General features: G+C 38.2%; 1 protein-coding gene across 5 annotated transcripts in view; it reads right to left on the reverse strand.

Annotated features, from left to right (window-relative positions):
- Stxbp4 (syntaxin binding protein 4) overlaps positions 1–15,326 on the reverse strand; it is a 159,283-nt gene that overhangs the window by 86,146 nt on the left and 57,811 nt on the right. The gene's annotated exons all lie outside the window — the stretch shown is intronic.

The following is a 15,326-nucleotide window of genomic DNA, read 5'->3' on the forward strand; positions in this document are numbered from 1 at the left end:
ATACTTTGGTCTTAGTTAAAGGCCACTGTGCTGTATGTTTTCATACATGCAGTATTTCACCCACAAAGTAACATGATCTACAATGAAAACAAGCAAAAACACTTGCTTACTACAAAAGTGTATGCTTTGGATGGGTTCTAGCTAGGTCAGTATCTTACATCTGAGATTCATTTCCCCCTTCTCACAAGAAGGTTAAAGAAACTATTACCATCCTTGCTAGTTTTTCCTTTGTTTCTTTTTACTATGTTGGGGGGAAATATACATATTATATATGTCATTACACAGCCTGACAAGATAATTTATTATGTAAGGGCTTTCTTGAGGCACTCCATTGGAAATACTAGCTGTCTGGAAATGTAATTTGCACATGCCTTTTTTAATGATTAAAAAAATTACGTGAAGCTATCCTCTCTTTAGGTATGAGTGTTAACGTTCTCTAAAGTAGGGGAAGCATTAATTGCCGTTGCAAACGTGTAATTAGCTCCCAAGTCCACAACACGTACGAGCTCTGTAATTTATAAGCTAATCAGTAAATCTTTCAAATGTCAGTGGCTCACAGGAGAAAACAGCAGATTGCAAGGAGATATGTCTTTAGTAAGTTATGTTACCAAGCCTTGAGAATGTTTCTCTTATCAGCTTCCGACATTCACTCACTGGAAAGCCTTTCTTAGTCTTGGGTCCTATTTACAGTTTTTGAAAAAGACTAAGACTTACTGCAGGAAGAAGGCTGTTTGGTGCATGAGAGTTGTCTAAAAGCAAGTTATGGCCAGTCTCCTTAATTTGTGTGTATCTGGCTTATTATTTTTAGCTGTCTGAAAGGATGATCTCAAAGTGTTTTGCAGATATATTCATGAATGAATGGACAACACACCCAATAAACATGAATGAGCTTGGAGAAGACTCTAAACTCACAAAACATGTTTGGAGACACTCTTTTTCTGTGTAACCCAAGCTGGACTTAAAACTCAAATAAAACAGGCTAATCTCAAATTTGAGTTGATCCTCCTGCCTCAGCCTCCCAAATGTTAGGACTAGAGGTCTGTAAGATCGAGACCACCTCACAGAAAACGTATCACCTGTGTCTATGCCTTCACCTTTCTTCCTATTTTCATGGGTAATCCAAGTCTACTGACTGAACCACCTTACTTATCAGCCAGTCGTTAAACACTTGTGAAATCTTTATGATGCAATTTGCAGCTATCTCTTAATCCCCTTTGTATCCTCACATCAGATTTGTGTTTTTTCCACCTGGTACATGGGATGAAATCCATATAAGGGATCACCTTGCCTACTGTATTTGTCATTGCAGTGTGCTCTCCGCATTTCTCAAGGATCAGTTTACCTCAGTCGTGGGTCAGGCTCCACCTTAAGTAACAAATATGGATCACAGTGACAGGCATCTTCCCTCTCCATATTTCAAAGTTCTCCACTACCAGCTTCTAAGTAAGCTTCTAGATTTAGTATATTCAACTGTCTTACATGTGACACACACATAGATTCAAACACATGCCTAGTACACATCTATAGAAGCATGTAAAGGATTCAGATTCATTTTATAGTATTTCTCAAGCAAATGAGAGGATATAAAATCTAAATAAAATGAAGCAAATGTAAAGTTAAAAGAAATGTTATACTTCACTTGTTTGACATTAATGTTATTTTTTGCATTAAAGACTTAAAAATTACAAATATTTATCTGTATTTCCTTTTTCATCATGTATTAATGCTACTGTCAACTTGATATAATCTTAAAGGTTCATTCCAACCACACCTAATCCTTATTCTACAAGGACTGAAGTAACACTTTGTGTGTGTATGAAGTGTATGACATGGATAATTTGGGAGTTTAGAAAACAGGGTTTAATTTATATGAAAAAGTAAAATCTTTACTGTGCAAAGAAAGAACTGCTTAAATTTCTGGGGAGAATTAGGTCAGGCATATTATAATTAGCTCTAGTTAACCTTCCCAGGGGTTGTCAACTTCTTTACCTGCAGCTGCCTCACTCTAAGAGGTATAAAACTCATTCCTGCCTCTGAACATCAAAGAAATCAAAAAACAATTTTCAGTCTCCCTCAGAAGGAGGAGTTCCTAGTCAAGGACAGGTACATAAAAGTACATGACTCAGATGAGTTGTACCATGTGATAATCTTTACAACATAAATATTTGTGAGTTTAAACCATGTTTTTAACATCAGGATGGTTTGTTTAAAGCTGAACATGTAGCTTTTTAGTGTATTGAAGGTTGACATAAAACAAAAAACTATTTGCCAATTTCAGTTACAAATGTGCTCAAGGAGTATATTTATAGTGCTGGAACCTTTCATAGAGTTTAACAGACACAATGCAGCTCAGTGGCTACATCTTTAGATATTAAACATGGAGAATTCTTCCAAATTTTAGATCTTCAGGGGCTCTGTTGTCAAAAGAGAAATATATTCCTTTCAAATTAACCATGAGCGGTTTAACTGGAATACAAATTTTATTAAACTTTTAACTTTTTTTGGTGTGTGTGTGTGTGTGTGTGTAAGAGAGAGAGACAGAGAGAGAGAGACATAGGGAGAGACAGAGAGAGAGAGAGACAGAGAGAGAGAGAGAGAGAGAATCCTGTCTAAGATCCTGAAGTCCAGAAAGAAGGGGGAACATATCGTAGGATACTGCCTAAGGATGTAATGCCCATATAAATAATTATAATATATGATTCTATCCAGATGTAAATAAAATAATCACTTGCCCAAAAATTATTGAGAAAGTACTGTTAAGACTGAATAGCTGAAATAAATCTTAGGCAATGTTAAGAATTGAGTCTATTTCTATAACTAAGGGTGATACCACAAAACAATAAATGAATGCTACAGGAAACCTTCGGGGGGGGGAGTGTATACTCTCATCTTACACTATAGGCTAACAAAATACTTTTAGCATTAAATAGAGATAGGAAGGGGATCTGGGTAAACATGCACCTGAAATATGGTCAGGAATAAACTTCTTCAAATATTTTGAAAAGAAAAAAATAGTGAAGTTAAATTGACAACACAAAACCACCAGTGTTTATAAAATGAGAGGGGATTTCTGTATGAGTTAAATATTTGCTTCAGGGTTTGGAGAAATAAGAGTCAACATCTAGCATGTAAAGAGAAATGGGATATGGCAGGTCTTAAGAGAATGAGAGAAGATGAAAAACCAAGAGAGGAGATGCAAGTAAGACAAAGGCTGTGCAGAGAAACCAGTAGAGTGTCATTCTGTCACGTCAGCAAGGGCAGGTGAGATGGAGCATGTATGAGAAGGGTCCCATGAGAACACCCAAGGGTGTACCCTATGACCTAAGGATCTTTCCATTTTTTAATGGTTCTAGTGCCTGTTTAAATCTCTACCCTGAACATTGGGCTTCGAACACAGGGAACTCTAGGGGAGATACAGCATCCATATCATAGCCATAGAAACACCTGAGTTTGCTAAAGCTTGCTTACAGTGTTGCATTCACTTCAAGTGAATTAAGCAGTGCAAATGCTGCCTTCAATACTCAACAGTCATGATGGAGATCTCGTTATTCTGGAAGTCAGGCATAGACAATCTCTTCCTATACAATGCAAAAGACAACAAACCAATGTACATTTTCAAACAGAGTAGTTTCCTTATGTGGGGGGTCATACAAGACTTGAGTCTTGTTTTTAAGTCTTCAACGTTTTGTGAATAAATCATTACTCCAATGTCATGAGTCCCATATGACAGTAGGAGTACTGAAAGTGTTTCTCACACAGCAAACTGCCAAGATAAGACTTTTATAGCATCAGCCACCTTATCACTACTTCCTCCTTGAATCAAATGTTCTAGTTTGTCAGTCCAACTATTATATACTGCTCCAACATTAAAAAAAATGTTTGACACCTACGCAGACGTCTAAAGTGTAACCTAAAAGGTGTTCCTTTGGCAGATGATCATGGGCTTTTAGAAGTATGTATTTCTTTTCTTAGGGAAAATAAGGAAAATTATGGAGGGTAAGGTCATCTGGTTATATACACAAATATGCCTCTAATAATCCACCAGCTCCAAATACCAATTAGGAAAAGTGTACTAGAAAGGGATGGTTTTGCTCTAGATTTTTTTCTCCTATATTCCTAAAGGCTGTATAGTTAGCTCTTATGGTGTCTTCATATAAAACTCACATTTAATGAATTATTTAAAAAGTCTCTGTCAATTCTCTCTTGCAAGTTACTATAGGCACGTGCAAAGTGATTGACTGGAGGATGGCATGTGGTCCCCTGCAGATCCAAACCATAAAAGACGTATTGTGTGGAACCCTATCTTCACCAGTTTCCCATAGGGAAACCTCCTATAGGTAATGGTATAACCAAATTAATTGCAGGTCTCTGTGAGGAATACCATCACTTTCCTTCCAAATTCCTCCAACACTGAACATGGTCTTTAATTGAGCCAGTGCAATTCAAAGGAGTCTATAGTACAGACAAGACAGAAAAAAGTCTCTCAGAATCCTTAAGACACCAAGATCTTTTCTACATTAACAGAACAATGACTATTTGGTAACGGAACTTCTGAGACAGACACTTGTATTAGTCATTCCTGCTATAAAATAACTGAGTGGGCTAACTTGTAAAGAAAGGTTTAGTTAGCTCACAGTGTTGGAGATTCAAAGTTCCAACAGCATGATGATGACTGACAAGGTCACTCACCTGTGTCACATCACAGTGGATGGTGCTGTGGTGGAAGAGCAAGTGACATGGGACATGCATGAGAAGGGATATTTGCGTGGTGAGGAGAGGCTCCCATGAGAACATCCAAGGGCATGACCCATGACGTAAGGGTCTTTCCACTTTTTAATGGTTCCATTGCCTGTTTAAATCTTTACCCTCAACACTGGGCTTCCAACACAGGGAACTCAGAGGAGATACTGCAACCATAGCGTAGTCATAGCAACACTTGAGTTTGCTAAAGCTTGGAGTGCTGCATTCACTTCAAGTGAATCACTACATGCAAGTGATGTCTATACAAATAGGATGATGACTGGGAGTCTGGGAAACCACATCTCCTGCTCCCTTTTCAAGTAAGCTTTCCTTACCTTAGGCAGTTTCTAGGGCTGAGTCTAATGCTAGAAAAAAGATATGTCACTTTTTGATCACAAAAAAAGAGAAGTAATGCTGAAAAATACATTCAAGGATATTTGCACAATAAGCTTCTTTAATCACACTGTTGCCTAACATCGTAAGTGTTTTACAATTGCTCTCCAATGACCTCTTTATTTATAAAAGCCTTTCTAAGGTTAGTGCTGATTCACAGTTCTAATGTCAAAGAGCGATCTCATGCTCATAAATTCTCACCCTAGAAAATCACAACTAGGAAGGTAACTTTGAAACAGTCCACCAACCTCTTAGAGAAAACTAGTTTTATAACGCTCTCCTTGAGAACAAGGATCAGCTACAGCAATCCAGGTGGATCCAAGAGAGTTAGATGAGGGAAAACGGATCATTATGAAAAGTGGCTTGCTATATGGTTCCATTTGTATAGCGTTACAAATGATAAAAGTAGAGTGGACAATAGATGAACAGTTGTCAGATAGCAGGAGGGCAGGCGGAAGGAGGTGGCCGTGGCCCCAAAACAGTAGCATGAAGCATCTCTCTGTAAAAGGCCTTCAGTGGGAATCAGAAGTTATCAGTCTACGAAGAGGAGTATTTTACAATAGTGTGCTTTTGGAACAGAAAGGATTGAGACAACTAATGTATGTATTTTTCTTATTTTCTTCCCTCCAATAATGAGATGGTATTTTTGGATAACTACTAGTACTGCTATAGAAAACTATTAAAAGTTCAAATTACCAAAAGCTAAGAAGGTACCTGGAGGTCACACAGATGTAAAGATTAGAGGTGTTGTTGTTTCTTTTTTTATAATATTATTTTTATTTAAATTAAAAACAATCTTATTTTACATACCAATCCCAGTTCCCTCTTCCTCCTGTTCTCCCATTCCCCTCATCATCTCCCATTCACTCCCCAGAGAGGATGAGGCCTCCCATGGGGGATCATCAAAGTCTGTCACATCATTTGGGCCAGGGCCTAGTCCCTCTCCCATGTATCTAGGCTGAGAGAGTATTCCTCCATAGGGAATGGGCTCCCAAAGTCTGTGCACTAGGGATAAATACTGGTTCCACTGCCAGAGGCCCCATAGGCTGCCCAGGACTCCCAACTGACTCCCACATTCAGGGGGCTTGGTTGAGTCTTATGCTGGTGCTCCAACTGTCTGGCTGGGGTCCATGAGTTCCCACTTGCTCAGGTCAGGCGTTTCTGTAGGTTTTCCCAGCATGGTCATGACCCCTTTGCTCATCACTCCTCCCTCTCTACAACTGCTCAGGGATTAGCTGTGAATCTCTGCGTCTGCTTCCATCAGCTAATGGATGAAGGCTCTATGATAGCATTTAAGGCAATCATCAATCTCATTATAGGGGAAGGGCATTTAAGGTAGTCTCTCCACTATTGCTTAGAGAGAAAAAAGGAAGGGAGAAGGGGACATGAGGGATCAGAAAGGTCAAGTTGGGTGAAGAACAGAGAGCAAGGAAAGAGATACCTTAGTAGAGGGAGCCGTTATGGGCTTAACAAGAAATCTAGCATTAGGGTAATCTCCAGGAATCCACAAGCATTGTTTCTTTAAAACCATAAAGGAACACATTCCCCAGAAGTAGGGAACTGTGACTACACTTCTTTTTAGAGATAGTTAACTTGTTCTCAAAATTCTTTATTGCCTCACCCACAAACCAAGACAGAGTTACTAGCAGTGCTGTGACTAAGTCCATGCCAGAGAATCCTAAACTGATTTGACCTATTTCATGCCTTTCTGAAGTCTTCAGCCCAAACTCTGCACAGGCGAGGCAACTACAACTGGGCTTATCTGATCCCAGTGAAGTTGCCAAATAAACAATTTCCCAAGTTCCCTCAGAGCAATGACTGGTTCAGACAAGCTAAGTATTTTGGCCTTGGAGTATTCATCAGTTCATTGTTGCCTGAGGTCATAACACTGCCTCGCAAGGACATTTAAAAACAGCGTGAGTGTGAGGGTGGGTTTTAGAAAGTTGTTGATCAAAGGGAGATGCTACAAGAATGGCTCAGACCTGTTAGAAGTTGTTAGAACTTGAAGGAGAAAAAAGTGACAAGCTTAACTTCATGGGAAATTGTCCTCATAATTTTAAACAGCAGGGCTGGGCTATTCTGTAGGGCATGAAATCACACACACACACACACACACACACACACACACACACACACACACACACAGATACTGGTTTCAGAAACTAGTTCAGTCAATTCATTACAGAATATGAAGTGTCATGGTGATTCCTGGTTGAAGAAAAACAAGGGGCCAGACCCTTTCAGTGGAAATGTATTCCGGTGCCATACTTGTTCTTTTAAGTCCTTCCTCTCTCTACCTTTGACCTGTTATCGCTTTCTTCCCTGTAGCTATTCATTGCTTTAAGTCATTACACTAAAGGTATATCAGCTTCCATAATTTCAAAATAGCCAAAGAGCTTTTGAAAGGGGGACAGCACGATGCTTTTAGGATTGCTTCATCGTTTTGTAATATGAAGTCTCAAAGTGAGTTAATAAAGGACCCTTCCCTCTGAATTACTGGTCAGAGCTCCCTGCCCTTCCAACAACACATGATATTGTTATTGCCCTTGCTTACCTACCATAACTTGCTTGTAAGATGCTACTGCTGAAGATGTAACACATTTTGGCTGCAGGACCCAGAGAAACCAAGCTGGAAGTGACCTAGAAACTTCCTACTGGCTAGCTTTTATACTGCTGAAAGGTGCTATGCAGATAACTGAGAGAGAAAAGTACCAATGGACTTCCCCATATGTACCCTATATGCCATAACACCCACCTGCCAGATAATATGTGCCTACCGGTACAACAGCATGACTGTTATGGGCATAGCCACCTGATTAAATGTGAGGTCCACTGTAAGGAATAATTCATGTAAATTTTGTAAAGCAAACATGGCTGAGGAGGCCACAGGCCTTAGAAGGGAACTTATTAATGCTGTTTTGTTAAATGGACATGGTGTCCAAATGCCTGCTAAATGTTTGTTTCGACCCACAGGTTAGTGCTGCTTTCCTTCTTGCTTAGAGGAATTTCTTTTTCTCGTGAGCAGGAGTCTTTGTAGACTGGTCATTGGAACTGACCCAAGAGTTGAGACTAAGTGACTATTGAGTGCTCAGCCCTAAACCTTCAAGGCTCAGGGAATGTAAGAGCTGAAGGATGGGCAAGTGCTGTGAGATGCTGTCTTCAGAACATGACATGGCCATTGTACTCATGAACTCACAGCAGCTACGGTTACACACACAGAGACTGCAGTCAGGCATGGATGGGGAGGAGTTAATGAGGCTCTGTCCCTGGATAACGAGTGATTGGCAATTTATGGCTACTGAGGGAGGAGGAATCACTACTGTTCATGGGTGTAGTCATCAATCATCAGTAGGTAGGTAGAGAGAGAGAGAGAGAGAGAGAGAGAGAGAGAGAGAGAGAGAGAGAGAGAGAGAGAGATGAAGGTGGGATGGGGAAGTGTAAAAGGTAAGATAAGGGAGGAGATGGAGAACAAGTTAGGGATGGAAATGATCACAATACCTTATAAATATGGAGGAAATTGTCAAAGATACATCAAAATATTAAGAATGAAATTAGGATATTCTACTATTCTACTGATATAGAATAAGCAGACTAGCAATATGATTAGGAGAGAAAAAGAGACGAGGCATATGCATTTTACAAAGATATTTGGAATATAGTATTTTTCAATATATAAAAACTGAGCAATAGTGAAACAGATTTTTGTAAGTGTACAACAAATTTGCTAGAAAGTTTTCTTTTAACAATCAGCAGAGGATAAATGGAATTAGTCATTAACTAAGAAGGAAATGCCCCACATCTGTAATCCTGGCAACTGTAGAACGGAGTTGGTTTGTGCACAAAAGGAAGCCATTTTTTAAAATTAGGCTGGTAATTTCAGTTATGATAAAGATAGAAAAAGTACTTTGTATATATAGATAAAATCCTTTAATTAAGTCACAAATTCCTACATACCCTACAAAATTTCTAACAATACCAGCGATCAACAGAATTAAAATATGTAAATCAATTACTTTTCTATAGTTTCAGATAAATGATGTAACAAAAGAGAAAATGTCTGACTCAGATTTCATGAACATTTATCTCAAAAAACTCCCAAGTTTTGATGAAATTTTAATTTTTAACTAGAAAAAAAACCTCAAAATGTTTAGAATAGATATTTTAAAGAAAAAATTTCAGCTAGATAATGAAAAACAAGTTTTTATTACAGCAGATGGAATTCCAGCTTTGTTAGAGCAAGACATTGAATTTATTGATGTTTTTAAACAAGAGTTTTATTATTTTATTACACCATAAGATAGATACATATGGTAAAAACCCACAAACTTGTGCTTAGCTTTCTGATGCTCACTGTTTAAAAATGCTATGGGCACAGTTTTAGTCCCATTATCCAGTAATCAACAACAACAACAACAGAAAAGGCAGTGTGATTTACATTTTTCTCATTAATATCACACTGCATATGAATGAACTAATTCACATGAAACTCTTACAAATGGCAAATCTGACTTTCTGAATGAAAACAGTAAGAACTTAAATTGCCAGTGAAATTTGTAACAATACAAACAATTATAATCAGTTTATATTTTCATCATATGTATTCACAGGTAAATCATAGTTATCAATATAAGTATCAATTTGCTGCAAAACTAAACTGTTCTCAAAAGATGTTTTGTAGCTGATACTGTTTAGGGCTATGACCATTATATGTAATTTCCCTGAAAAATAAAGCTACATTACTGTTGTAAAAAGAATTAATGAATATTTGTAAGCTGATGCAGTTATGAAAAGATAAATCATTCTAAAAAACTTAAGTTTTGTGGCCCGGACACAAATATTAAGAAACTTTGGGATTTACTTCTGTTATAAGAAACTTTTAAAGTAAGCTTAGAGAAATTTGAGCATATGAATCTTTGTTTTCACATAGATTTTATTATATTAAAAATAGATCCAGTATTTCCAATCAAAATTTAATAAAGATGTTCCAAAAGTATAAAGTAATACTATAATAAAGATACCACACAAAATATAAAATATCTCATTAATAAAAATTTAATATTGTTGCACACCAAAATACTTTATATGTAATAGATTAAATACATTTAATTTTCTTGTTTCTTTGTGCTAGCACAAAATTTAACTGTGTGCAAGTGGCTTTTATGTTTCTATTGGATGGTGACATACTGGAGTTTTACAGTAGCCTTTTATTTGGTCTTCAGTCACTTCCTAACCTGATGTTAAATTAATCTCTCATTTTTCCTTCTTCTCTTCCTCACCTTCTCAGACATCTGGGTAACCAATCTGTAGCAATTGTTGCTGAAATCAGAGGTGACTATCCCGAAGAAACACTCTCTACTCAGGAGACAAAGCTAAAAAGAAAAACCTAACAAGCAATTGTTAAAGATGAGTGGAAGAGATAAGTTTTACTCAAAATCCTTTTACCCACAGTTTAGGTGATGGTACAGGAAGATGAAGGGACTAGAAAGGGAGGAATAAAAGGGATGGAGAAGCACAGTGGAGTGAGGTGAGAAGAGATGAGAGACGTCAGATTTCTGGATTTTACTAGATATGACAGTAAGTCCTACTATAAGCATTGCAGCTCGAAAAAGGGATCCTGGCAGTTGGGAGCCAAGGAATACCATAAAGTCACCAAAACTTCACTGTAGCAGTTTGCAGATTACAGTCCTGCTCTAGGGAAAGGTTTCCGGATATAACAATTCTGCTTCACTGGGGGATTGTGATCAGATGAAGGGTGGAGTAAAATGCTTATTTTTCTCATTTGTCAAATACCATTGAGGGACGTTGATCGTTGAACCTGTAAGTTAACGTTCAACTGCCTACATGATTTGGCCTCAAAATTTCAACTTAAATGTCATTTCCTGTCTTCTTTATCTCCATGTTTCTGTTTATTGATTATAGTGATAATGTTACAAGAATACTTAACTACTGTTTTCCAAGGATCAGCCGACAAAAGTTAATACATTTAAACTTTGCAGTTCTCTGGATCATTTGCAGGATGACGTTTATTGTTACTTAATTAGACACAAGGTATAAACACAGTAAAAATTAAATACACAAAATGGCCTCTAGCCCTACAGAATGCTTCTCCCTGCTATGAAAGAATGTTCACACTGTTAGACCAGCTTTAATCCCACTCCATCTCTGAGAAGTTCTCTAATCTCTCCGTTAGAATTTCATTTCCCTCTAAATTAAATGGCTAAAACATTTCTTCTATGACTTCTAACAGTTATATTAATACTTGAGTGCTTACTATGGGTGATATGCATCACAGAGTATGGATTTACTCTCACTGCGTCCTTCTGACATTCTTGAGAAGGGTACTAGTATCAAACACGGGCTTGGGAAGGCAAAGGAGCTTGCTGGAGGTCAAGAGCAAGCACGAGGAAGGATGGGGATACAAACCTACAAGGTCTAACACTGACACCTGTTCAGTAGCCCCTTATCGCCTACACTTAGCTTCTGCACATTCACCCATCAAAGGAAAGTGAAAAATCTCTACTCTTCACATTTTCATCTCTATCTCATTTCCATTTATTCGTGTTACATTCTGATACAGATGATTTACCGATATAGATTTGATTTTTTTGTATAATGGAAAATATTCATTTCCGAGAAATGAATACAGGAAGGCCTTATGTGGAAAGGCTAGTTATTGCCGGGAAAAGACAGTACAACTGTTGGCTCTTGCCTTCCTTCCTCCCTCAGATTTATGTCTTATGTCAACCTTCACGTAACGACTACGTCAAACATAGTTGGTATTCAACAACTAATGCATCCCAAGAATTTAGGAAAACAAAAAGTTTTAATTAAATGTAGTGAGAACATCCCTTAGTTTATTTTACACATAATATTTTAATAGGAAGATTCATAAATCCAAGTTTCAGAACACAAAGAAACGCTGAAATGTAAAGCATACTGGAGATACAGGGGCTGAAGACACAGAAGTAGAAAAACCTTAAAAGGCATACCAGCCAAATAGTTAATAAAATAAGGGTCAGGGGCCAGTTTGGTGGCCCAGAGGGTGAAGATGTTCATGGCTAGGCCTGCCTGATGTCCCAAGTCCACTCCTAGAACCCAAAAGCAGAATGAAAAAAGTCTCTAAAGTTGTCCTCTAACTTCCATACGCACTCAGGCACCACACATACAGGTGCAGGTGTGCATGTGCATGCACGTGCGTGCATGCGCTCACACACACACACACACACACACACACACACTTTAATTAAGAACTAAAACAACAACAAAAGGATATTTGAACTGTAATTCTAGCACTTTGGAGACTGAGGCAGGAGAACTGTCATTAGTTTCACAGTTAGACAGACTACAGAGTAAGGCTGTCTCAACACAAAAGTTTGAAAACTTGGCTAAACTATAAAGGATTTAAATTTTTTTAAAGTATAAGAACAGAATGAAGAGGGGTTCCAGAAAGAGAGGGTCCATGGCTTTTTCTGACCTTGGAAAACAGACATACACATGGTGCAATATGTATGTGCAGGCCAACACTCATCTGCATAAAATAAATTTACAAAATTTTTAAAGAAAAGAAAGAAGAATAAGAATGTTCTTATATCTTCCACCCAGATTTACCAAACATACCAGATTTAGCTTTTGGTCAATAAGTTCCTGAATGAGATACAAGGTATTCTTATAAGCATTAATATTTATAAGCTGTTGCAAAAAACCTTACATGTTTTCAATCTCGTCTTTATTCAACACGTATGTATAACATGCATGCATGCATGCATATGGTTTCTTAACTATATATCATAACCCTTTATCCTTAAGTATAACAGTATTCCTAGTAAAGATATGTAACTACAGTGCATTTAGGAGTTTCAAATTCTATTCAATATTTTCATCCATCTGATCTACTTTCTACCTTCCAGGTTTGTCTAATCACCCAGTAACATCCTTATTCTCCCCACTCCAGTACAGGATCTGGTATAGGGTAGAATTTAGATTTCCTGCTTCTTGACACCTCTTAATGTCCAGCACCTTATCAGGTTAGGATGTATGGTTCTTAAGAATATGACACACATATACACACTTTGACAGATGTCCCCCAAGGTTAGACTTAGGCTATACACTCTCAGTCAGAATAGCACATAGGTGACACTGTGTCCTTTTCAGGGTATCACATCTGAAGTGACAATGACTTCTTCATTGGTGAGGATAACTTTTAGCATCAAACTGTTTTCTCAATTTTCCACTGCATAATTACTATTTCTCCCTTATAATTAGCAGTGGTTTGGAGAGTTACTTTTAAACCACATAACTATGTAGATATCTTGTTCATTAAAATTTCCTCCTAAATTTAGCATCTTAATTTGTCCCTAATTCAATCCTTACGAAAACATTTAAAATGCTTCTTTCCAAATCTAGCAGTGTTGCTGCTGTTTCCAGTCCTCACTCCACAATCGCCATGAGCCAGATCGCTCCTCTCTCCCCATCCATTAGCTAATCTAATTATACATGGTATGGACTTGTGAGTTATCATTATTCCACAGTGCATCATCTACAACTGTGATTAATACTTTGGCTCATCCAGATGCAGGCCCAGAAGTCCCTGTCAGGAAGCTCCCCGTGGATGGCTCTGTCAACTTTAGCACTTGCTTACTTTGTGAAGTTACTCCAGGTGTAACGGAGCTGACCTCTTGGCCCTGAAATCTGGTATCTTTCTGGGAATGCACACATGGTGGTGGTGGGAGGTTCTGAACCTGTGAGAGGCTGCTCACTTCAGGCAGCACTTCTAATTCTGCAAAGTTTAGTTGGATAATTCTCAGTTTTGGCAGTTTCTTGTTCTCAATTCATCAAAAAATTCTACAATTTATTGTCATGTTCCCAATGCACTTGAATATAAAACTTGGGAATTTAATTTCCATTTCTGTTTCTTTACTAAATGTTTGGAAATGTCAGGCTTGCTAACACGCACCTTGACTCCATGAGCCATCTTACTGGCTCTAGTCTTCTCTTCTTTTTTCTTTCTTTTTTTCCCCAAATTTCAGATTTGAGGCATATTTCTCTCAACTCCAATACTTGTTGAGGACATTCAGCTGAATGTGGAACCCTATATTACAGCCGTCTAATATTCGTTGTTCAATTGCTGTGCACATTTTACCAGGATGGAAACTTATTTTTTTTTTTTTTTGTTTTCCCAAGACAGGGTTTTTCTGTGTAGCCTTGGCTGTCCTGGAATTCACTCTGTAGGCCAGGTTGGCATGGAACTCACAGAGATCCTCCTGCCTCTGCCTCCAGAATGCTGGGATTAAAGATGTGTGCCACCACCAATCAGTCACCAGGACAGAAGCTTTAATTCACATGAACTTCTGCTGTTTGATAATGATGTGGACTTTTTTTTTCTGCTCTAAACAAATCATTTCATAGAAAGATCTTAGGTCAAGAGCACCCTCTCCTGTGCAGGTGCATTATGGGTCACACTACTGATGGTCTCAGGGTGAGAAGTAGGCAGATTGGTCTGCTTTCTCTTTCCCTAAGACACTTCATTTTCCTCTTGAGGTTTTCTTTCCAGTCACTGCCTGGTCTCAAGGTATTCTATTAACTCTAGTTTACTTGATTCTCCCCTTGAAACGACGATCCTCAGTGGGTGCTACTTCTGGGTGCACACTCTTTGGAATCCTGGCTAAGAGTCATCAACAAATGTTCAGGACCTGGATATTAATTATTATACCTTTTCTTCCTGGGGTTGATTTCACTTTTGGTTCATTGGATTCTTGTTTCTCCCTTTCCCTTTCAGAGTCTTTAATACCTTCTCTGGTCTAGGTAGCTTGGGCTTCAGTGGCAAGGCAGCATCATGATTTACTCTGAAAATAATTTACTCTCCTTATATGTACTTTCAGAGGTTTCCTCTGGTCTCCGTCATGGCCATATTGAAGACACGAGTCACGCATGGCTCTGTTTATCTTCTTGACTTTGTGAGGTCAGTGTGAGGGGGTTCAGAATCAAGCAACCACTCTTCTCTAACAGGGTTCAACTGACCCTGGACTCTTGCTCCGTGTGTGTTCACTGTTTGTACTTCTACTTTTCATATTGCTATTTGTCTCTTCCTAATCTACTTCCAGTTTGGTGAAGACTTTGGAAAGTGAAAGCAAATTCTTAATCATCTATTATGAACAACTAACTATGACAGTGCTCTTGGATGCAGTTTTGGGGAG

The sequence above is a fragment of the Mesocricetus auratus genome, unplaced genomic scaffold (assembly GCF_017639785.1).
Source record: "Mesocricetus auratus isolate SY011 unplaced genomic scaffold, BCM_Maur_2.0 Super-Scaffold_100007, whole genome shotgun sequence".
NCBI lineage: Eukaryota > Metazoa > Chordata > Mammalia > Rodentia > Cricetidae > Mesocricetus > Mesocricetus auratus.